Source organism: Lygodium microphyllum, chromosome 9 (assembly GCF_053477565.2).
Source record: "Lygodium microphyllum isolate KBCC chromosome 9, Lygodium_microphyllum_v1.1.10, whole genome shotgun sequence".
NCBI lineage: Eukaryota > Viridiplantae > Streptophyta > Polypodiopsida > Schizaeales > Lygodiaceae > Lygodium > Lygodium microphyllum.
The window spans coordinates 68,668,120-68,687,607 of NC_141143.1; positions in this window are offsets into that span (position 1 = coordinate 68,668,120).

Consider the following 19,488-nt stretch of genomic DNA (forward strand, 5'->3'; position numbering starts at 1 on the left):
ATTTTTATTTCCTTTCCCTCTCCCACTCTTTCCTAATTATATATATATATATATATATATATATATATATTTTCTCTCTCTCTATGTGTGTATGTGTGTATGTGTATGTGTCAGGTGGTATAGTCCTGATGCTACCACTATCTATCCCACACCCTTGCATCACCATAATTCATCCATCTTGCACCGCCATCACCCCAACCCTCATGCCACCACCACCATTTGTCTCATGCCACTTGTTGCTACTCTTTGCACCATTGTTCATGTCACTCTACCCAGTGCCCCTTCCCTTGCCACCACACACACACACACAGCTCTCTACAGGAAAGCTTGCGCACAACCTTAGCTCCCACCTGGGCCCTAGAGAGAGAGAGAGAGAGAGAGAGAGAGAGAGAGAGAGAGAGAGAGAGAGAGAGAGAGAGAGAGAGAGAGAGAGAGAGAGAGAGAGAGAGAGAGAGAGAGAGAGAGAGAGAGAGAGAGAGAGAGAGAGAGAGAGAGAGAAGCATTTACTATCTTGAATTGTCTTTTGGGGGGGATTTTGAATTTGAAATGGGAGGAATTTAAAATTAGGTTTGGGAGTAAGGCACATTCAGGTGCTTTTACTCAACCTACAATCTAAATAATAATGTAGTATAAATTGTTACACCCAAGAAGGTCCTTGATTTTTCTCAAAAAATCACAAAAGCTTCTAGCTTCATTGTAATTTGCTCAAATTTAGGCTTGGAAAAATGGAAAATACACACTTTGGGCATTCTCAATTTACATCTACCAATTGTAATAATCAATAGTTGCAACTTCAATGTCTAAGGTCATGAATGCATTTTCCACAAATTTTGACTTCTCGTCATAGGCTCAAATTGTTTAAAATTCACAACCCACTCTTATGATTGCCATGCTCATGATAGTTTGAAAAAGAGTACTTGTATTATTGTGATGGCAAGGGTGATCTTTCTAAAATTCCATTTCACAATAATCAATCTTGTGAAATTGAAATTACAACAATAAGATGGTTCTCAAAGTGTCACATAGGACTTTATTTGTCACATTGACATTTGTGGATTTTCCAAGATATTACCTAAGGCTACTTTTCTTTTAAATCTCCACGTAAGCACACCTTATTATGCCACATATGCAAGTCTTGGCTATATCTTAGGAATGGAAACCTCATGTGGCAAGTCTAACCAAAGAAGGTGGAAAATATTTAAGTGGTGAATTGTTTTTTACTTATGTTTTGTATATAGCCTATATAAAGCAACAAAATATGAATAGAGACTTGTAATTTTTTATCTTTGATCCTTTTATCTCTCATCTTTAGCACTCCTTCTTGAACAAATCTCTGAGAATTTTGTATTATGTTAATCATCACCATGCATTTCTTAATCTACCATAACCATATGTATTTAAATTAGATTGCTTCAATAAATATCTAGGAAAAAAGTGCAGAACTAGTGATCCCTACCCTTCAAACCAATTATACAACCTGACTCTAGGGTTTTCTAGATAGAAAAAAGAATAATTAGGTGGTGGCATTCCCTCTTATTTGGAGTTGGTGGATAAAAGCTTCATGTTATCCTCAAGGTACCATTAAAAGGATTTGGCATTTGGATTTGTTGATTAAGAGAACCAAGTGATTCTTCGTTGGATGGTCTAGGTTGGAAGGTGTCAAGATTGTGGGAGAGAAGGAAGGAGTCTCACTTGAAGCTTTCTTGCTTGCACAATGGGGGAATACACACAAGGGTGGAGGCTGAAAACAGTTTTCCTCTTCTTAGTTGTGTAAGCCAAAAGAACTCTCTTACAAAGAAAATAGAAGAACCCTATATATGGGTCTCAAACCAAACTCAACTAACTAAGGTGGCATACTAACTGAGCCACGAACTAGAGTAGATAAGGATAGCTATCATGTAGCTATTATTCATGGGCGGTGTACCAACCGCGTCTGCAACTGACAAGTCGGTGACATAAATACACAACAGTCACCCTGGCGTATCATGAGTGGAGCTCGATATCTCAACACTCCCCCTCGAGCTCAATCCCAATTCCTGCACACCAAGCAGGTCTCTGAACTTGCGCAGCTTCTCTGCGCCCAATGCCTTCGTAAATATGTCAGCTACCTGATCCTCTGTGCCCACATAAACTAGATCAATAAGACCTAGTAAAAACCTCTCTCGCACATAGTGATAATGCACCTCAATGTGCTTTGTTCTAGCATGATAGACTGGGTTATTTGCCAAGTGTATACTAATCATGTTGTCACAATAAATGACAACTGGCCCATCTGTAGACTGATGCATATCATAAAGTAGCTTATGCAACCAAGCTACCTCACATGCAGCCATTGCTGCACCCCTGTACTCAGCCTCTGTGCTCGACAAGGCAACTGTAGGCTGTTTCTTGTTGCTCCAAGTGACTGCAGCACTCCCAAAAGAGAACACATATCCATTGGTAGATCGTCTATCAGAAATACTACCAGCCCAATCAGCATCAGTGTATCCATGCAACTGTATCTGAACCCCAGTCTCATAAAATAGTCCATACTGCAATGTGGACTTCACATACCTGAGTATGCGTCTAGCCGCATCCAAATGTGGTTTCCTTGGAGCCTGCATAAACTGACTTACCAATCCAACAGCATAGCTCAAATCTGGCCTGGTAATAGTCATATAAATCAAGCTTCCTACTATGCGTCTGTACATAATAGGGTCTTCCAGAAGCTCACCTGCATTTGCGCTCAGCTTCACATTCTGCTCCAAAGGAACTGAAATAGGCTTACAGCCTGTCATCCCATATTTGGACAGCATGTCCAATCCATACTGCCTCTGCAAGAGCTGTATCCCACTTGGTGATCTAATCACCTCAATGCCCAAGAAATAACGCAGCTCTCCCAAATCCTTCATCTCAAACTTCTGCTTCAATAGCATTTTCACATGAAGGATATCTTCATCACTGTCACCTGTCATAATCAAATGATCAACATAAATGACAAGTAGCATAATACCTTTCTCTGTTTTTCTCACATAAAGTGAGAAATCTGCCTTGGAAATCTGAAAGCCAATAGTGACAAGATACTATCCTATCTTGTCAGACCATGCTCTAGGTGCTCGCTTCAAGCCATACAAAGCTTTCTTCAACCTGCAAACAAACTCAGGATGAACAGCATGCACACAACCTGGTGGCTGCTCCATATAGACCTCTTCTTGCAAATCACCATGCAAGAAGGCATTCTTTACATCCATCTGATGTAAAGACCATCCCTTTGATGCAGCCATAGCAATGACTGCTCTTACGGTTGCCATCCTTGCAACCGGACTGAATGTTTCTTCATAGTCAATGCCATATGTTTGTGCATACCCCTTGACTACTAATCTTGCCTTGTATCTGTTCACAGAACCATCAGCATTGTGCTTCACCTTATAAACCCACTTACAGCCAATTGCATTCTTACCTTTAGGCAAAGGTACCAATTCCCATGTAGCGTTTGCTTCCAAGGCATCCATTTCTTCATCCATGGCTTTCTCCCATTTTTCTTTTCCCATGGCTTGCTCAAAAGAAGTGGGTTCTGGTTCCTGTATCACTTTGACCATATATGCATAGTGAATGGCTGTAAATCCATCATATTTCAGCCTATCCACAGGATACCTAACTCTGGTAGACCTGCGCAAAGTGGGTTCACTCCCAGGTGCTCTCAAAACATCCCTGGTCTTCCTTACTCCAGGTGTAATAATAGAAGGAATACCCAACTCATCATCAATGCTCTGTTCTGAGCCACTGGATTCACCATCCACATAAGAGTGACCTGCATTCACATCAAACATGGGTTGATCAACCTTCTCTTTTCCTTTTCGTGATACCTGCATACCACTATCTGCATTACTTTGAGAAGATTCTCCTGATCTCAATCTGCCTGTCCATGGCGAAGAATGTGAACCACTGCTAGAGGACGCTCCAGGTCCACTAATATTTTGTGACTGCTGCTGTGAATTCTGTGCAGCATTACCATTTTGTGCATCTACATCATCAATCACATTTACTGGTTTATACCAGCTACTCATCTCATCAAAAACAACATCTCTGCTCACTGTAAACTTACGAGTAGAAGGGTTATAGTATCTATACCCTTTTTGCTGCAGAGAGTAACCAATAAAGATGCACTTCTCAGCTTTTGGATCCAACTTGGATCTCAGCTCATCTGGCACATGTACATAGGCAATGCAACCAAAAATTTTCAAATGAGAAATATCTGGTTTCCTACCAGTATACCTCTCCTCTGGAGTCATTCCATGTATTGCTGCAGTGGGAGTCCTGTTCATTATGTAGACTGCTGTAGCAACTGCTTCATCCCAATAAAAATCTGGCAAGTCTTTTTCATTGAGCATGGCACGAGATACCTCTCCAATATGCCTGTTTTTCCTTTCTGCAATTCCATTTTGTTGTGGGGTATAACTGCATGAATATTGCTGCTTTATGCCATGCTCCTGCAAGAACTTTGCAAATTCATTTGAGAGGTACTCTCCCCCTCCATCTGACCTCAGGCATTTTATTTGCAGACCTGTTTCTTTTTCAGCCATAGCTTTAAGGGTTTTGAAATGCCCAAAAACTTCACTTTTCTTTTTCATAAAATACACCCAAACTTTTCTGCTATAGTCATCCATAAAAGTGACAAAATAATAACAGCCTCCAAGAGATGCAGCTTTAGTAGTCCACACATCAGAGTGGATTAATTCCAATGGCTTCTCACTCTCTTGAACATGTCTAGGAAATGGTTTCCTTGCCTGTTTTCCAAACTGACAGGCTTCACATACCTTATGCATTTCTGCAACCTTGAATTTTGGCAATCCTGCAACAATATTTTGGGCCTGCATTGATTTAAGTCGCTGTACATTAACATGACCAATGCGTTTATGCCAGATATCAATATCTGCAACTACACCGGTCCCATGTGCAAACATTGCTGCACTCAATTCAGACATGTCTGCATCCAACGCAAACATTCTGCCCTTCTTCTTTCCTTTTGCTATCAAGCGACCTTTATTTTTCATATCCTCAACAAAGCATCCATGAGGATTAAATCTGACCTGCAAGCCTTGCTCAACCATTTGACCGACAGAAACCAGATTCTTGGTGATATTCGGGACATGAAATACATCGGACATGTATTTCTTTTTCCCATCTTGCATAGACAAGGGAATTTTTCCAATCTGCACAATAGGATGTGCAGTATCATCACCAGTCTCCACAAATCCTGGTTTCTCCATTTTCCTTGCATCCTCCATCCATTCTGCATGACCTGTCATGTGGTTTGATGCACCTGAGTCAACATACCATACATCATTGCTTTCTTCTGCACTTGTCACAGAATTGTTCATGTGCTGCACCATGAACAAATGCTCATTTCTGTCATCACCCTGTCTGCTAGAAGATGCATAATTCCCTTGTTGCAGTTTTCCATTCATGATGTCATTCTGCTTTTTATAGCAGTCTTTAGCCATATGACCCATTTTACCACAGTAGTAGCATTCAACATTACTGTTTGCATTTTGACCTCTTTGCCATCCACCACGACCTCTTTGGCTCCCCCTGCCTCTAGAGTTACCACGTCCTCCTCCATAGGACTGGTTTTCTTGAGTTTGCTGCATATTCTGATTTCTACCACGGCCTCCAAATCGGCCTCCTCTACCTCTGCCTCTACCTCTTCCAGCATTTGAGTAGAAGACAGCTTCTTTTGAAGTTCCTCCTGAAGAAGATGCACCACCATTTCTCTGTTCCTCAGAAATTAGAAGAGCAATCAACTTCTCAAAATCAGGAAATCTTTCACGAACTGAAATGGATGTTCGAAACTGTGCATAATCCTTTCCTAGACCATTCAAGGTCACAGAAACTAAATCATCTTCTTCCACTGGTGACCCAATGGAAGCAAGTGCATCTGCAATCTTCTTCACCTTCATATGGTAGTCGTTGATGCTCATATTTTCTCTTTGCACATTGTGCAACTCTTGCTTGAGCTGCATTTTCCTGGCTTGCGTATTTGTGCTATACATTTTTGACAAAGTATCCCATGCCTCCTTTGGCGTACTTGCATCCTGAATATGCAAAATCATAGAGTCTGAAATGCTGATAGACAGCCAATACATAACTTTCCTGGCTCTCTCATGCCATGCTTTAAATGCCTGCATTTGCTGTTGATTGGGAACATCAGGAAGAACTGGTTCTTCTTCATTTCCTGCAACAAATTCCCAATATCCTTTTCCCATAAGGAAATTCGTCATTCTAAACTTCCATGCTTGGAAGTTGTTCTTGTCAAGCTTTTCAGTGACAATCTCTGAATACGTAGTGAAGAACTCTACAAGGCCTTGGCAGAGGAAACTCGAGCTTGCAGAGAGACGTACTAGCTAGGGTCTTTGAACAAGCCATACAAGTGGATGACCAACTCAAGGAGAGAAGATCTTGGAGCTCTAATTGAGACAAAGCTAATTCTAGATCCTCAGAAAGGGTCACAACATCGAGCGATCGATCAGTCCCAAGCACCCAAGATAAAGGGAAAAGGGTTGCCCGAAGTCAAGAGCTAGTAGAAATGAAGATGGAGCTAGCTAGATTGCAAGAGATGGTAAGGAGACCTATGTGCCCACATGTTGAATGTGTGTATTGCAGTGGAAACCACCTCCTAGCAGAGTGTCAAGACCCTTGGTCTCAATCTTGCGCCAAATTGCTATAGGTTCGGTCATGATGCCATGCATATTGTAGACTTCCAAGGAGGCTTCCATACTTGCAACCTTACAACCAGTTGTACCTAGGGAGTAGACCACCAAACTTCTTTGGAAGGGGAGCCCCATTGGCTCTTCCAGCACCTAATGATGCAAAACTAGTCGTCCCCAAGATGGAAATTAACCCTAGAGGCATAGCTAGGCCACACGGACCTTTTGTAACCCACCCACCGAGTGATGCTTTGGTCCACTACATGGAGGAGTCAAATGACGAAGAGGCATATGCGAACCCTTATGTCTCATACGATAAAGAGGGCAATCGGATCCTTATGGACTATTGACTAGTGCTAGTGATGGCGTTAGGCAGAGGTAGAGGTGGAGGCCTAGGAGGACAGACCCAAGAGCTAGTTGCTTGTTGGACTTGCGGTCACCCAGGGCACATTTCCTCGTGCTGCCCCGAGAGGAAACAAGCCAACCGTGAAAAGGCTGACCTCAGATATGCAGAGTGTGGAATCACCCATCTATTTGCCAATTGCCCTAGACGGAAACCATCCTCTAGTTTGACAATCGTGCCATCAATATCATTGGGGCTATTCTTCGGAGTTGAAACACTTGATGGAGAGGCTACGCCCATCCCATTGCATATTATGACCCAAGCGCAGAGACGAGGTAGGCCTGCATGTTACTGCCATGGCCTAGCAATCTAGATGCAATCTCAATAGGAAAGAAGAGTCATATGCGAAGGAAGAAGAAAAGTAAAGCAAAGGTTGCACTTAAAACTGAGAGTGCCACGACACTACCCGCATAGGGAAGAAAGTCATGGACGCAGAGGCAGAAACATCTGCTTTGAGGAATGTGGAAAAAGGGAGTGCTAAGGTTAGGGAGTACCCCAATCCGAAGCGCCAACTCGAAGCCATAGATAAAGTCAAAGAGTGGTTGAGAGAAGCGCATGAACACTTAAAGGATATTGAGCCCATCTTGGAGGATGAAATTGATGATCTTGCTAGTGTGAGCACACTGGTTTCACCTATGCAACCAAAGTCAAGAGATGCCACTGCACCTCAAGCTATGAAGAATAGATAGAGCTTGAATGCCATGGGCTAGCAAGCTAGCTAGGGCCATTGCCCAAGGAGCGCAGAATCAAGAGATAAGCAAGCAACTAGCAATATTTTCATGATGCTAGTAACTAATAACTTTGAGCTTAAGAGACTTGCTTAGGCAGTATCCGACGATGTGGCAAGAGTTAAAACAATGGATGGAAGGATTGCTTCAGCAAGGGGTAGCTGACTTGCATGACTATGACATAGTGATGCAAATACCGAGCTTGATGCTGCACTCACTTCCTAGGACCTTACATGTCAACACTTTCTGGAAAGGCATGGAGATGCATGCAGTCTTGCCAGTCCTAGCACTAGGAGATACAACAAGGAAAGGAATCATAGACATAGGGGCAGGAGTCAGCGTGCTTAACCACATGGTGCTCTAGGCATGGGGTGACCCACTTGTTGAGAATGCTAGATTTAATGTCACATTGGCCAATGGGATGAAGATCAAACCATTGAGAGTGCTAAAAAATTGGCCATTGAAGATCGTAGGAGTCTAGTTATCAGTAGACTTCATTGTCACGAAGGGAGTTGACTATGATATCTTGCTAAGCCGACCCTGGATTAGGAATGCACGAGTCATAGAAGACTAGGGCAACGGTTTGATCTTCTTAGGCAATCGAACGAAAGCAGTGAGGGTAGAAATGGACACCTCGAAGACTACGCCAGTCGACCTTGACACCATCTCAGCTCTGCTAAAGGGTGATACTCATGTTAGAAAATCTTATGGGCCGCTAACAAAGTATATCCCCTACCCTAAGAATGAGTGTGATTGGATGCATGTGCTAGCCACCATCGATCTACCATTCTCGAACAATGAGGAATGTGAACAAGCTACTAACACAATCAATGAGATCAAGGACAGACCCTCAGTGCCACTATGCATGATGGTGGGAAGCCCTAGTGAATGGCCCACCTCTATCACATTCCATATCTAGAACAACAAGCGAGAGCTCCACGAGATCTTAGAGCACTTGGTGGATGAGGTAGTTGGCAACCCAGCCGCTAACCTCAAACCCCTCAAGGATCTCTTGGACAAACCCAAGCAGAGGTAGACCAAGGTGCACGATCTCAACTTGATGTACAATTAGGCCCTACTCCAATGACAAAGAAATGGAGCATCAAGGCTTAGGAGATGACAAGCAATCGGATGAGGAAAGTTCAGACGATGAGTATGAAGACTACTATTCTATGAACGAAGACAGTAAAGAGGAGATCAACACAACAGAATACGACGTGAATGGTCAGGTAATTGAGCAGATTAGAGTAGACTCAAAGCCATAGAATGCCAATACATTTAGAATAGAAAGAGGAGTTCTCAAAGCCAAATGTGATCGCACTTGGCTAGACCATTTAGGGGTGATGGACTATGAGCAACTAGCGCTAGTTCAGCCACTTGTCATACCTCTATTGAGAACGGAATCACTGTCAAAGCCACGACCAATGAAGGAGAGTTTGATTTTGAATCGAAAGTGAGCTTAGATTTAGCGACCCCAAAATGCCTTGGCCTCCTAATACAAAATGCACCAAGGGAGACCTACCGGTCCACCTAACGCACCGACAGTTGAAGGAGGAAAGGAAGAGACAATTTAGGGAGTTGAAAGCTAGAGAACATAAAAAACCACAAGCCCTACTGAAACGATTCATGAAGTTCAAGAGAGGTGATAGGGTAATGGTCTTGCTAGGAGCCAAGTGACAAGGGCAAGCCACTAAGCCTATAGAAGGACCTGCCAAAGTGAAAGAGGTTAATTTGGCTAAGGAAGGGGAGATACCCCAACTTGCCTTTATCACCGAACGACTTGAGTGAGCAAGAAGAAGCACGTCTCATTGCTCTCTACAAGAGTACATGGACATCTTCGCTTGGTCACTTGACGATTGAAAGGACTGGATCCGAGTATAGTGACTCATAACATCCCCATAACACCTGATGCAACACCAGTCAAGCAACGATCGTATCCGATAAATCTCAAGCATGCTCATCTGGTCAAGGCTAAGATAGACAAATTCATAAGAGCAGGATTCATCTATGAGATAGACAAATTCATAAGAATGAAAAAATCAGAGTGTGCATTAATTATAAGAAAGTCAATGTTGCAATGAAGAGAGACAACTATCCACTTCCGTACATAGAGCATGTGCTTGAGAGAGTGGTTGGCAAGGAAGCCTACAGTTTCCTAGATAGTTTCTCAGGTTACAATCAAGTGCAAGTGCATCCTAATGATAGGCATAAGATCCCATTCACTACCGAGTGGGGTGTCTTTGCCTACATAGTCATGCCCTTTGGTTTGACAAACGCACCAGCCACATTCCAATGGCTCATGTGTACCATCTCTAGGGACATGCTTTGACGAGAGTTAGAAGTATTTGTTGATGACCTATGTATTCACTTGAGTTGAAAGAAACACCTAAACAAACTTCGTGCAGTCTTTGAACGATGAAGACTATATCATCTCTTGTTGACCCCCCTTAATAAGTATCAGTTTTGGGTGAAGCATGGATGCATCCTAGGGCACGTGGTGTCCAAAAATGGGTCCAAGAACATCATTGCCACTGAATTCTCAAAAGTTAGGGTTATTGTCGACCTTCCACCACCAACCAACTACAAGGGAGTTTAGGGCTTCCTAGGGCATATAGGATACTATCGGTGATTTGTGTTGAACTATGCATTAATCGCTAGACCAGTCTAGTCTACAAACTGCTAATAAGATTCAAATGGACCGAGGAATGCCAACATCATACAAAGAGTTGAAAAAGGCTATGGCAATCTTGCCAATACTACAAGCCCCAGATTGGACCATAATCTTCCATGTCCACATTAACACCTCGAAGTTTGCTGTGGGAGCAGTGTTGTGCCAGCCTGACGAACACAATCTAACCTATCCAATGAGTTTTGCTAGCACACAACTCATGGACACCGAAATGATTTATTCCATGATGGAGAGAGAAGGTTAGCCATGGCGTTTGTTGTGAAGAAATTTTGTTGTTATCTATTGGCTACGCATTTTATTTTCTTCGTTGGCCATGCTTTATCTTGTTAATAAACCTTGTGCTACATGACGCATTGCTCGATGGTTACTTCTGTTGTTAGAATTCGACTTCTTTGTGGTTATGCGCAAGGGGAAACAACATTACATGGCTAACCACATGTCTTGCATACCCACAGGAGAAGCCTCTAGATAGGGTATCGCCCCAACGATTTGCTAGATGTGCATCTCTTTAATCTGCCTAGTAAGAAAGATTTGTTTAGAGCCGACTTGACGCCATACTGGGCAGATAACGTAGCCCAAGTGCTTGAATACGGACTACCCGAAAGACCCATTGAGAATGCCCGACTTAGACACAACACAATATTTGCATGCTAAGTATATTATAGTTGCCATAGACTACCTCACAAAGTGGACAGAAGCATGAGCCACTAGAAAGAACGATGCTAAAACCACAAGTAAGTTCCTTTGAGAGCAGGTGATCTTGCGATTCGGCTGCCCCATTGAACTAGTTAGTGATCAAGGCATGCATTTCATCAATGAAGTGATTGCTCACCTCATGTTCACCTTCTTGATTGTACATTGGAAATCCTCGCCTTACTATCTTGAAGCGAACAATCATGCAAAATCTACAAATAAGATCTTAGTGAATGTCCTGACCAAAGTTGTCTCTGCTTCATGTAGTGATTGGGACAACAAGCTGATGGCAAGCTTGTGGGCCTATCGAACATCCTATAAAACAAATGTAGGGTAGACTTCCTTTAGGTTGACCTATGGAATTGATGCCATTTTACTAGTAGATTTCTTTGTCCCTAGCCTGAGAGTAGCCACTCAAGAGAGACGGGATGGGAAGGAGGCACGGACCAAATGCTTAGTTGAGCTAGAACGCATATAATCAGAGACTTGACTTCTAGCTACTCATGCATTGATTTGTGAAAAGGCACGATGTAAGAGTTGGTTTGACAAGCATGTCAAGCAGCGAGACTTTGATCAGGGTGACCTTATACTATTATACTTAGTGAAAGACCACAAGCAGAAAATGAAGTTTAGGGGATTAGGGCCTTTTTGAGTTCGCACAATCAGCCTAGACTGGCAATGTGGAGCTCGAGAACCCTCAATGGAGAGGGTGTAGGCTTCTTCAATGGTAGCTGCATAAAGAAGTACTACCCTCCCACACATCCACTACACGAGCCTCCCATGCTAGAGTCCCCTATGAAAGTTCGAGTTGCCACAATTACAAAAATTGAAGACAAGGATGAAGAAGTAGTAGAACCTGCTTACCTCTGCATAACAATCACCGCTCAATGAACACATACCTTCCATGCATTGATCGATGAACGAGCTGATGTTAATATCTCAACTCATGATCATTGGGCTCAAATTGGCTGACCACAACTACAGCCTACAAGTGCCAAACTCAGCCCTTTTGGGAGCCAATCATATGCACTTTTGGAAAGTGCAAAGTCACAACTTGTATTTGAGTTTGTGAGCATACCCATAATCTTTTATGTGTTGCTGAACATAGATGATGTTGGTAAGGAATCACTGCTAGGATGAGCCTTTAAAAAGCAGGCCCATTGCAACATCGACTACGAGCCATAGTACATTCACCTTGCCATCGGCAATGTACACATCATGACAGCTATCAGCAAGGGTAGTGCGGCTTCACTAAAGCCCGCAAAGCCACCAATAGATTAATCCACCACCAAGTTTACGGAGGGGGTCGTGACTTGTCACAACTCACCAAGCCTCAACATTAGTAGATCACGGAGACGAAAGCCAAAGCCCATGAACCCAAGTTTAAATGGGTACCTAAACATCAAGGATCGCTGCTAAGAAGCAACCAAGCATGACCTCGCAAGGCTAGGAATTCACCCTCAAAACATAGGAGAGATAGAGAAGAAACTATAGGCATCGATGAATGGTCAAGCTGCACTGGACCCCAAAGACTTCATTGTAAGCACAAGGCTATTATGAGGGCAATACTTGGATATGGGTACCCAAAGCCACGACTGCCAAGTACACTACTCAAGCACAGCTCTCGAGTTCCCCACACAAGGCCACATGATAGCTTAGAAACCAAAATCCCAAACAACTCAAGTTGCAAAGTCCATAGAGCCCAAACCCGCAATGCCTACAGACCCTCAACGAGTCTACCGACCAAAACTACAACTTGATGCTTCCAAACCACCTCAACCTAGCAGGCTAGTGCCCCTAAGGCCTCACAAGCATCTAGCAGCACAACATCTATATCACAACCCTCACCTCAAGTGTAAGTGATTGCACCACTTACTCAAAAGCAGCCAACATCGCCAATCGCAGCTGCAGACCTGTCTAGTCCAATGAAACCTTAACCTCCTGTATGCCTAAAACCCTCTTATGAGCAATGATAAATTCTTACCTTGGACTTGGATTTGGCTAAAAATACGTGTGACGATGTGATTACTTGCCTTCGATGCTTGGAAGCTACATTTATTACACTTGCTAAAAGCTATGACCGACTAGACTTAGGCCTTTTAGAAGAGCCTTTGGCCACAGAGATAAGTACACTACCTTGCTCTTGGGAAGAATTAGAATTCGTATTCGTTAAGACTCCCCAGGCATAGCTAAGAAGCTGATTGCCACGGAGATTTCCTATGAGCAAGTGCACAAACAATGACTCATCACCTCGTATGATAAGAGTACGGTCCCTACCAGATTCCAAGAAATTGAAGAGTTGAAACATCTTGCTGACAACGACTCCTCTTTCTTGAAAAAATGGTATGCTCTCTGACTTCAATGGGAGCTAGAGGGATGCCAAATCATGACCAAGGCTGAGGAGAGATGTGCCATCAAAACCTCGGAGTATGACCCAAACCGACCCCTAGAAGAGCACATCATGACCCACCCCTATTTAGATCGCATGTTGATGGAGCAAGAGTTACACATTGCCAGTTGAATCAACTCCGGTGACTTCCTAATGGATGTCCTCACTTATCTCACCTATGTAAGCATCCGACCCATCGATATGGACCACTATGCTCACATGGAGTACAACTCGAACTTCTACACCTGGCTCATGAGAAAGTACAACACCATGAGCAAGCATTGAATGGCCTTAGTCCTTTAACCTCTAATCCTAGAAAGGATTCTTCTCCTTTCCATCAATGTTGAAAGAAGAGCAAAGATCAAAAAGAGGAGAACTAACATGCTGGACTAGACAGCATGAAGGAGGCTGAGAGCTCAACCAATAGTGGTCCCAAAAGTGCCCATCCCTCCAATAAAAAATTGTTTCCCAGTAGATTGGAATGCAAAACTCATAGTATGGGCATATGGGACATCAACATGGACGCCTGGATGCCTTTCTGCCATACCCTACCTTTCGAGAGGAATAACCCCACCTACATCCCATATCCTAGAAGGGTAGGAGTGGACTTCAATCCAGATGTCCATGGGTGATATGACTTCTCAAAAATCTATAATATCAATGCCACTAAGCTTGAGGAAGTGCTCACCTTTTTTGAGCATGACTTGTATGCCTCTATTGACCACTTCCTCAATGAATTTAGCTCTTGTCCAAACTCCACTTTCCTCATAACTTGTAATTACCGTAGGCTCCTTAGAGTATTATTAAGGCAAGATCCTACTCCACAGAAATACCACCTCCCACCACTCTTTTTTTATCTCAATGCTAGCATAGATAGCTATGCAATGGCTAGGCTAATGATGCACACTACCCTCTTACCATCTTTTTGCATAGCCCTCTTAGAGGACATGAGCGATAGCCATTTCACTAGTTGTAACCACCCCTTTTTGCTTACAACCCCTCTCAATGTTGCAATGAGCCTAAAAGATACATGCAGGGGAAAAGCTTTCTTAGTAAGTCCCTTAAACCCCCCACCTTCTCCCTCTTATGACCACGACGATGAAGAATAGCTCCTTGTCACAATCTGGCCATAGAAAAATTTTAGAAGAAGTTACCAACAAATTAAGCAAGCTCAATTGAGATATACATCCCAAGTTAACAAAAAATGCAACAAGTAATTTTTTTTAAAAAAAGACTTAGTCTAGTTAAGATTTGAAAAGAGGATGCTTCAATCCACTAAAAAGCATCGCACCCAAATATTATGGCCCATTTAGAATTGTTTATAAGCACTACAAGATATAGGCCTTATACCGACGTTAAAAGCGACGAAATAGTTCATAAAGAAATTTGCCCCCGTTGTCGCAAAAAACGTTGTTATTGGCAATGCCATAGAATAGTCGATATTAGCGTCGTTATTAGTGTCGCTGATAATGACGCTTTGTGATGCATTTTGCGACGCTAATAGCGACACATGCAGTAAATTTGCAACGCTAATAGCGACAGTAACAGGGGAAAAAAAATTGGGCCATACAAAATAGTTTCAGTAATGTGTATAATGCATGTGTAAATAAAGGCAAAGTGTACTTAAATCATAACACTGATTCATGAAATAAATACATGATCGCGTAATGAAAGCGACCGGTACAATCATGACAAGATACTACTACTACATAGAAAATGTCTACATAGATCTCGTGACAAAAAAAAAAGAGTATGTGAGCTCCAGGGATCCAAGGGCGAGCTATAGATCCTTGCCATCCGAAACCTCATCCCACCGCAAAGGAGCATCGAACGGACTTTGCAAAAAAAGAAACTACACATCAGTCCACTATACAATAATGCATTTTAATTAAACTTAGTAACTACGGACAAGAAATATGAGTGACTTACAGGGCCGTCGCATCCATACAATCAGTTGATCAATGCAGTGAGATTGTGTCTCTCTGCATATCAAGCCTCAAGGCTAGTGGGATAGTGGTTTGTAATGGAGTGCTGCAAAGAAAACAAAATACAACTGTTAGAAACACGATTGTCAATACAAAGGATATTGCAAAAAAATAAGCAAGCAGAACAAAATAAAAACTTACAAAGTTCTCCAAATATATCATGTGGCCGCCACTCCCAAGATGATGGACCACTCCAGCCTCTAGTCGTGCCCTCATCGCCTTGCGCTGCTGTCTCCAACGTCTTGGAGAATCTGTAGCCTCCTCCCTGAGTCGGTGCCAGCCGTTCGCATCTAGCCACTCAGGCTTTGAAGCCCCACTCTTGAGTGCCTTGCGTGCGTTTGATCGTTTGTGTGACATATATGCACGCATGCACTCCATCATCCAGCCCGTAGAAAACCTATTTGTTGTGGCTGGTACCTGAAACTCCTCATGCTTGGATGCTACTATGTAGTCCTTGCTCCCCTCTGGTATGTTCTTCCAATGATTCAAGATGTTGTGCCAAAAAACTTGTTGGCACAACTCTCTCATGCGAGCCATCACCCTCCTCCCCTCATCATTCATGATGATGGCTCCTGTCCTATCATCTACAAGGTAGGCATATCCCTCTGGGGTATGCCTAAGATGGGCCCTCTCCCACCTGCGACCACGCTCCTGGGCATATATAGGAGACCCCTATACATCTGTTGTACCTACGGGGGTAGTATCTCTTGGAGTAGCACCCATAGGGGTGCCACCTGCAGACGCCTGAGTAAAAGCCAGAGTGATTGGAGTAGACATTCCCACATGTGTGACAAATCCCGGAGGTGACGCAACTCCAACAGAACGGCGAGATGGAGACACTGCATCGGTATCTCCACAGCAACCACCTGAGCTACGCTCTCTCGAACTGCCCCACGAGAGCGAGAAGTAGTACCTGTATCCCGAGCCGACTGCGGGCTCATTGCATCCAGATCTTCGCATAGCATTCCCCTGAACCACTTCCTCTGTCTGGCCCAAGTCTAGAACGTCAACCTCCTCTGCTGGAAATTGAAGCATCAGAGCGCGCCGAAGTAGATCTAATAGAACGGCTTGATGGTGTCTGAGACAGCTCTTGGTTCACCATATCTCTGAATCTCGCCATCTGATCTGGAGACATATGCGTGAAGATCTCCTGTAGCTCCTCGTCGCTCATCCCTCGACTCATCGTGATGATCTAAATATCCACAAAGGTCACCTGCACAGACAAAAATTGATGTTAGCATAATTAATATAAAACATACAAAGCACGATAATATAAATCTTAAAAAAATGATATTACTTAAAATACATATCTTATGTACCCTTATAAGCGATTTGTCAACGAATTGAGTAGGCGGATGCTCCAAGTATGAAGTACCCTATGGTCCCATGTCAATCTCCTAACACAAATTCGCATATACTAGAAGGCCAATAGACATGTCACCACAAAAGGATGAGTCCACCTTGTTCTCAAAGAATTCTTGGACTCCTATATTTCCATCATTGTTACCCGATGCTAGCTCCTCTACATGCTCCAAGCTTTTGGTGGCCTCCACCCCTTGCAATATCGACCTCTCTATTTGCATATTGTCCTCATCTATGCTCAGAACATTGATTTGATTATATACTCTCTCACTTCGGGGAGCTAAAGGTATAATGTACCACCATCGAGGTTGTTGGGGGTTTGGATAGAAAATTACATGTTCACAATCACGTGTAAGAGATATTTAACTATTGTGACATGTACCATATCGTAATACAATTAAAAAATACATGAGTTTATGCACCTGTTCACAATGGACTGGCAACACAAATGTATTGCGTAAATCTGTCCATTTTTTTTCGGAATCTACTTCGAGAAATCCAGATGGACCTCATTGAACTGTTGCTCCAGCTCCTTCAAGTATCACTTTGAACCACTGTACATCTCGAATAAGATCATGGAGAGGCTACGGTAATCCACCATGATAATACTTTGCAAGTTTCCAAAATACTCCATCTCATCTATAATCGTGTTTGGATTGATTTCTCATCATCGGCTAATATTGTACATTGAAACACTCAATTAGTTATCACATATAAAATATAGATATGATAAATCCTAAACACATCATCACCTTTGGACTACATCCCCTCGAGAATTCCCACTCCTCGGTTGAGACCTCCGTCCCTTCACAAGATGCTGCGGTCAAAGCTCCATGCAACCATCGCGTTGACATAAACCGCGGCATCTCCTCCATGCCCTCAAGATATCGAATCGGTCGATGGCACGTACTACGTCAAAATTTAGATCACACTTCCTCTCAATCTTTCCTAGCTTGTTGGTACCTAGCGAGCCACGTCTCCATAGAGGCATGGTGCAATATACAAAAGCGATTCACTTTCTCCTCCATTGCAACATCCATTCTTTTTTCTATATTATTTTCAACCACCACATCTCCGGTCAGTCTATCATCGTCCTTGAGCGACAATAGCATATTGTTGTCTGAATCCACCATTGGTAGCAATTGTGAAATATGCATTAACGTCTCAGATACAAATCAACCTTTAGCCATGCTACCTTTTGGCTGAGCTCATTGTCGCACAAAGCCTTTCAGGATTTTCATGAAGCACTCCAATAAGAACATCCATCACGTATGGACAAGTCCAACAATCTCCAATTTATCTACAAGATGCACAAGAAGGTGGATTTATATCGTGAGCATGCTGGTAGGCAGGTATTTCTCAAAGAGACAGACCGTCTCCACTGCTCCCCACCTTGTGGATTCAATAGAGGATGCCTTAATCTCCTGCTATGAGATTCATTGCACTAAAGTCGACAACTTGTAAATCGCCTTGCTTATTTCTGGAGTAAGGCATCGTGCAATCGTGATCGGTAGTACAAATTGCCACAAACAAGGAAGCATTATGAACAATGACTACACTCCAAATAGCAAAATACGCAGGCCACTTACAATCCATTCATAGTATAAACCTGACATATTTTATGCCAATCATGGGATTTTAGCCCTGATAATTGGTCTCTTTAGAAAACGCGGACATGAGAGAACGCATCATACCTATTGGAGTGCGGATAGACTTGACTATTTGCTTCATAATGCGCTCTTTTTTAGTGGACAAAACCCAAGGAGTGCGAGGTAGCTGCAAGCGACCATCAACACTCGACTGCGGCCAAAGCGCCTCCATCTTGCCTACCTCCTTCAAATCCATTCGTGCCCTTACAGTGTCTCTCTTTCCTGTGATGTGGTCCCATAGCAAGCTGTCCATGTTCTTGAAAATATGCATGGGATCCAAAAAGTGATTGATCTGTAAGTGGGTCCAATATGGCAACTCATAGAAAACTGAGAACCGTCACATTCCGTTTGGATGTGACTCCGTGTGGACCATTTTTAGCTTGTACCAGCTTTGAGCATTCATACGTGCTGGAGGTCGTCCAAGAAAACCTCCCCTAAATTCATGACCCTCTGGCAAGAAAGCGGTGTGTCCTTGATATACCATCTTCTTCATGGTTCATGACCTTCGAGAGTCTAACTGTGGCCCCCACAATGGACATGCATGATAACCTGAGGTAACCAGACCTATCCCAACACCTCTATCCAGAGAATACAAATTTGAATGAGCTATGATAGATATTACCAATGAGAACGAAAGCCTAATTACTTGAGCACTCTCCGAATCCTGAAAAGTCATGTATGGTCCACATGAGAATGGCTCGAATATTGGCGGACCGTCGACCATCGCGCTTGCTCATATCTTGCACAGTGACCCCCTTCTCCCACAAAGTCTTAAGCTCATCGACTAATGGATGAAGACACACGTCCATATTTTTGACTTTGTAGCGGTCAAGAACGAGTAAGCTAAGGATGAGATATCCTTTCTTCGTAGAAAGCCATGGAGGGATATTGTAGTTGACAAGGA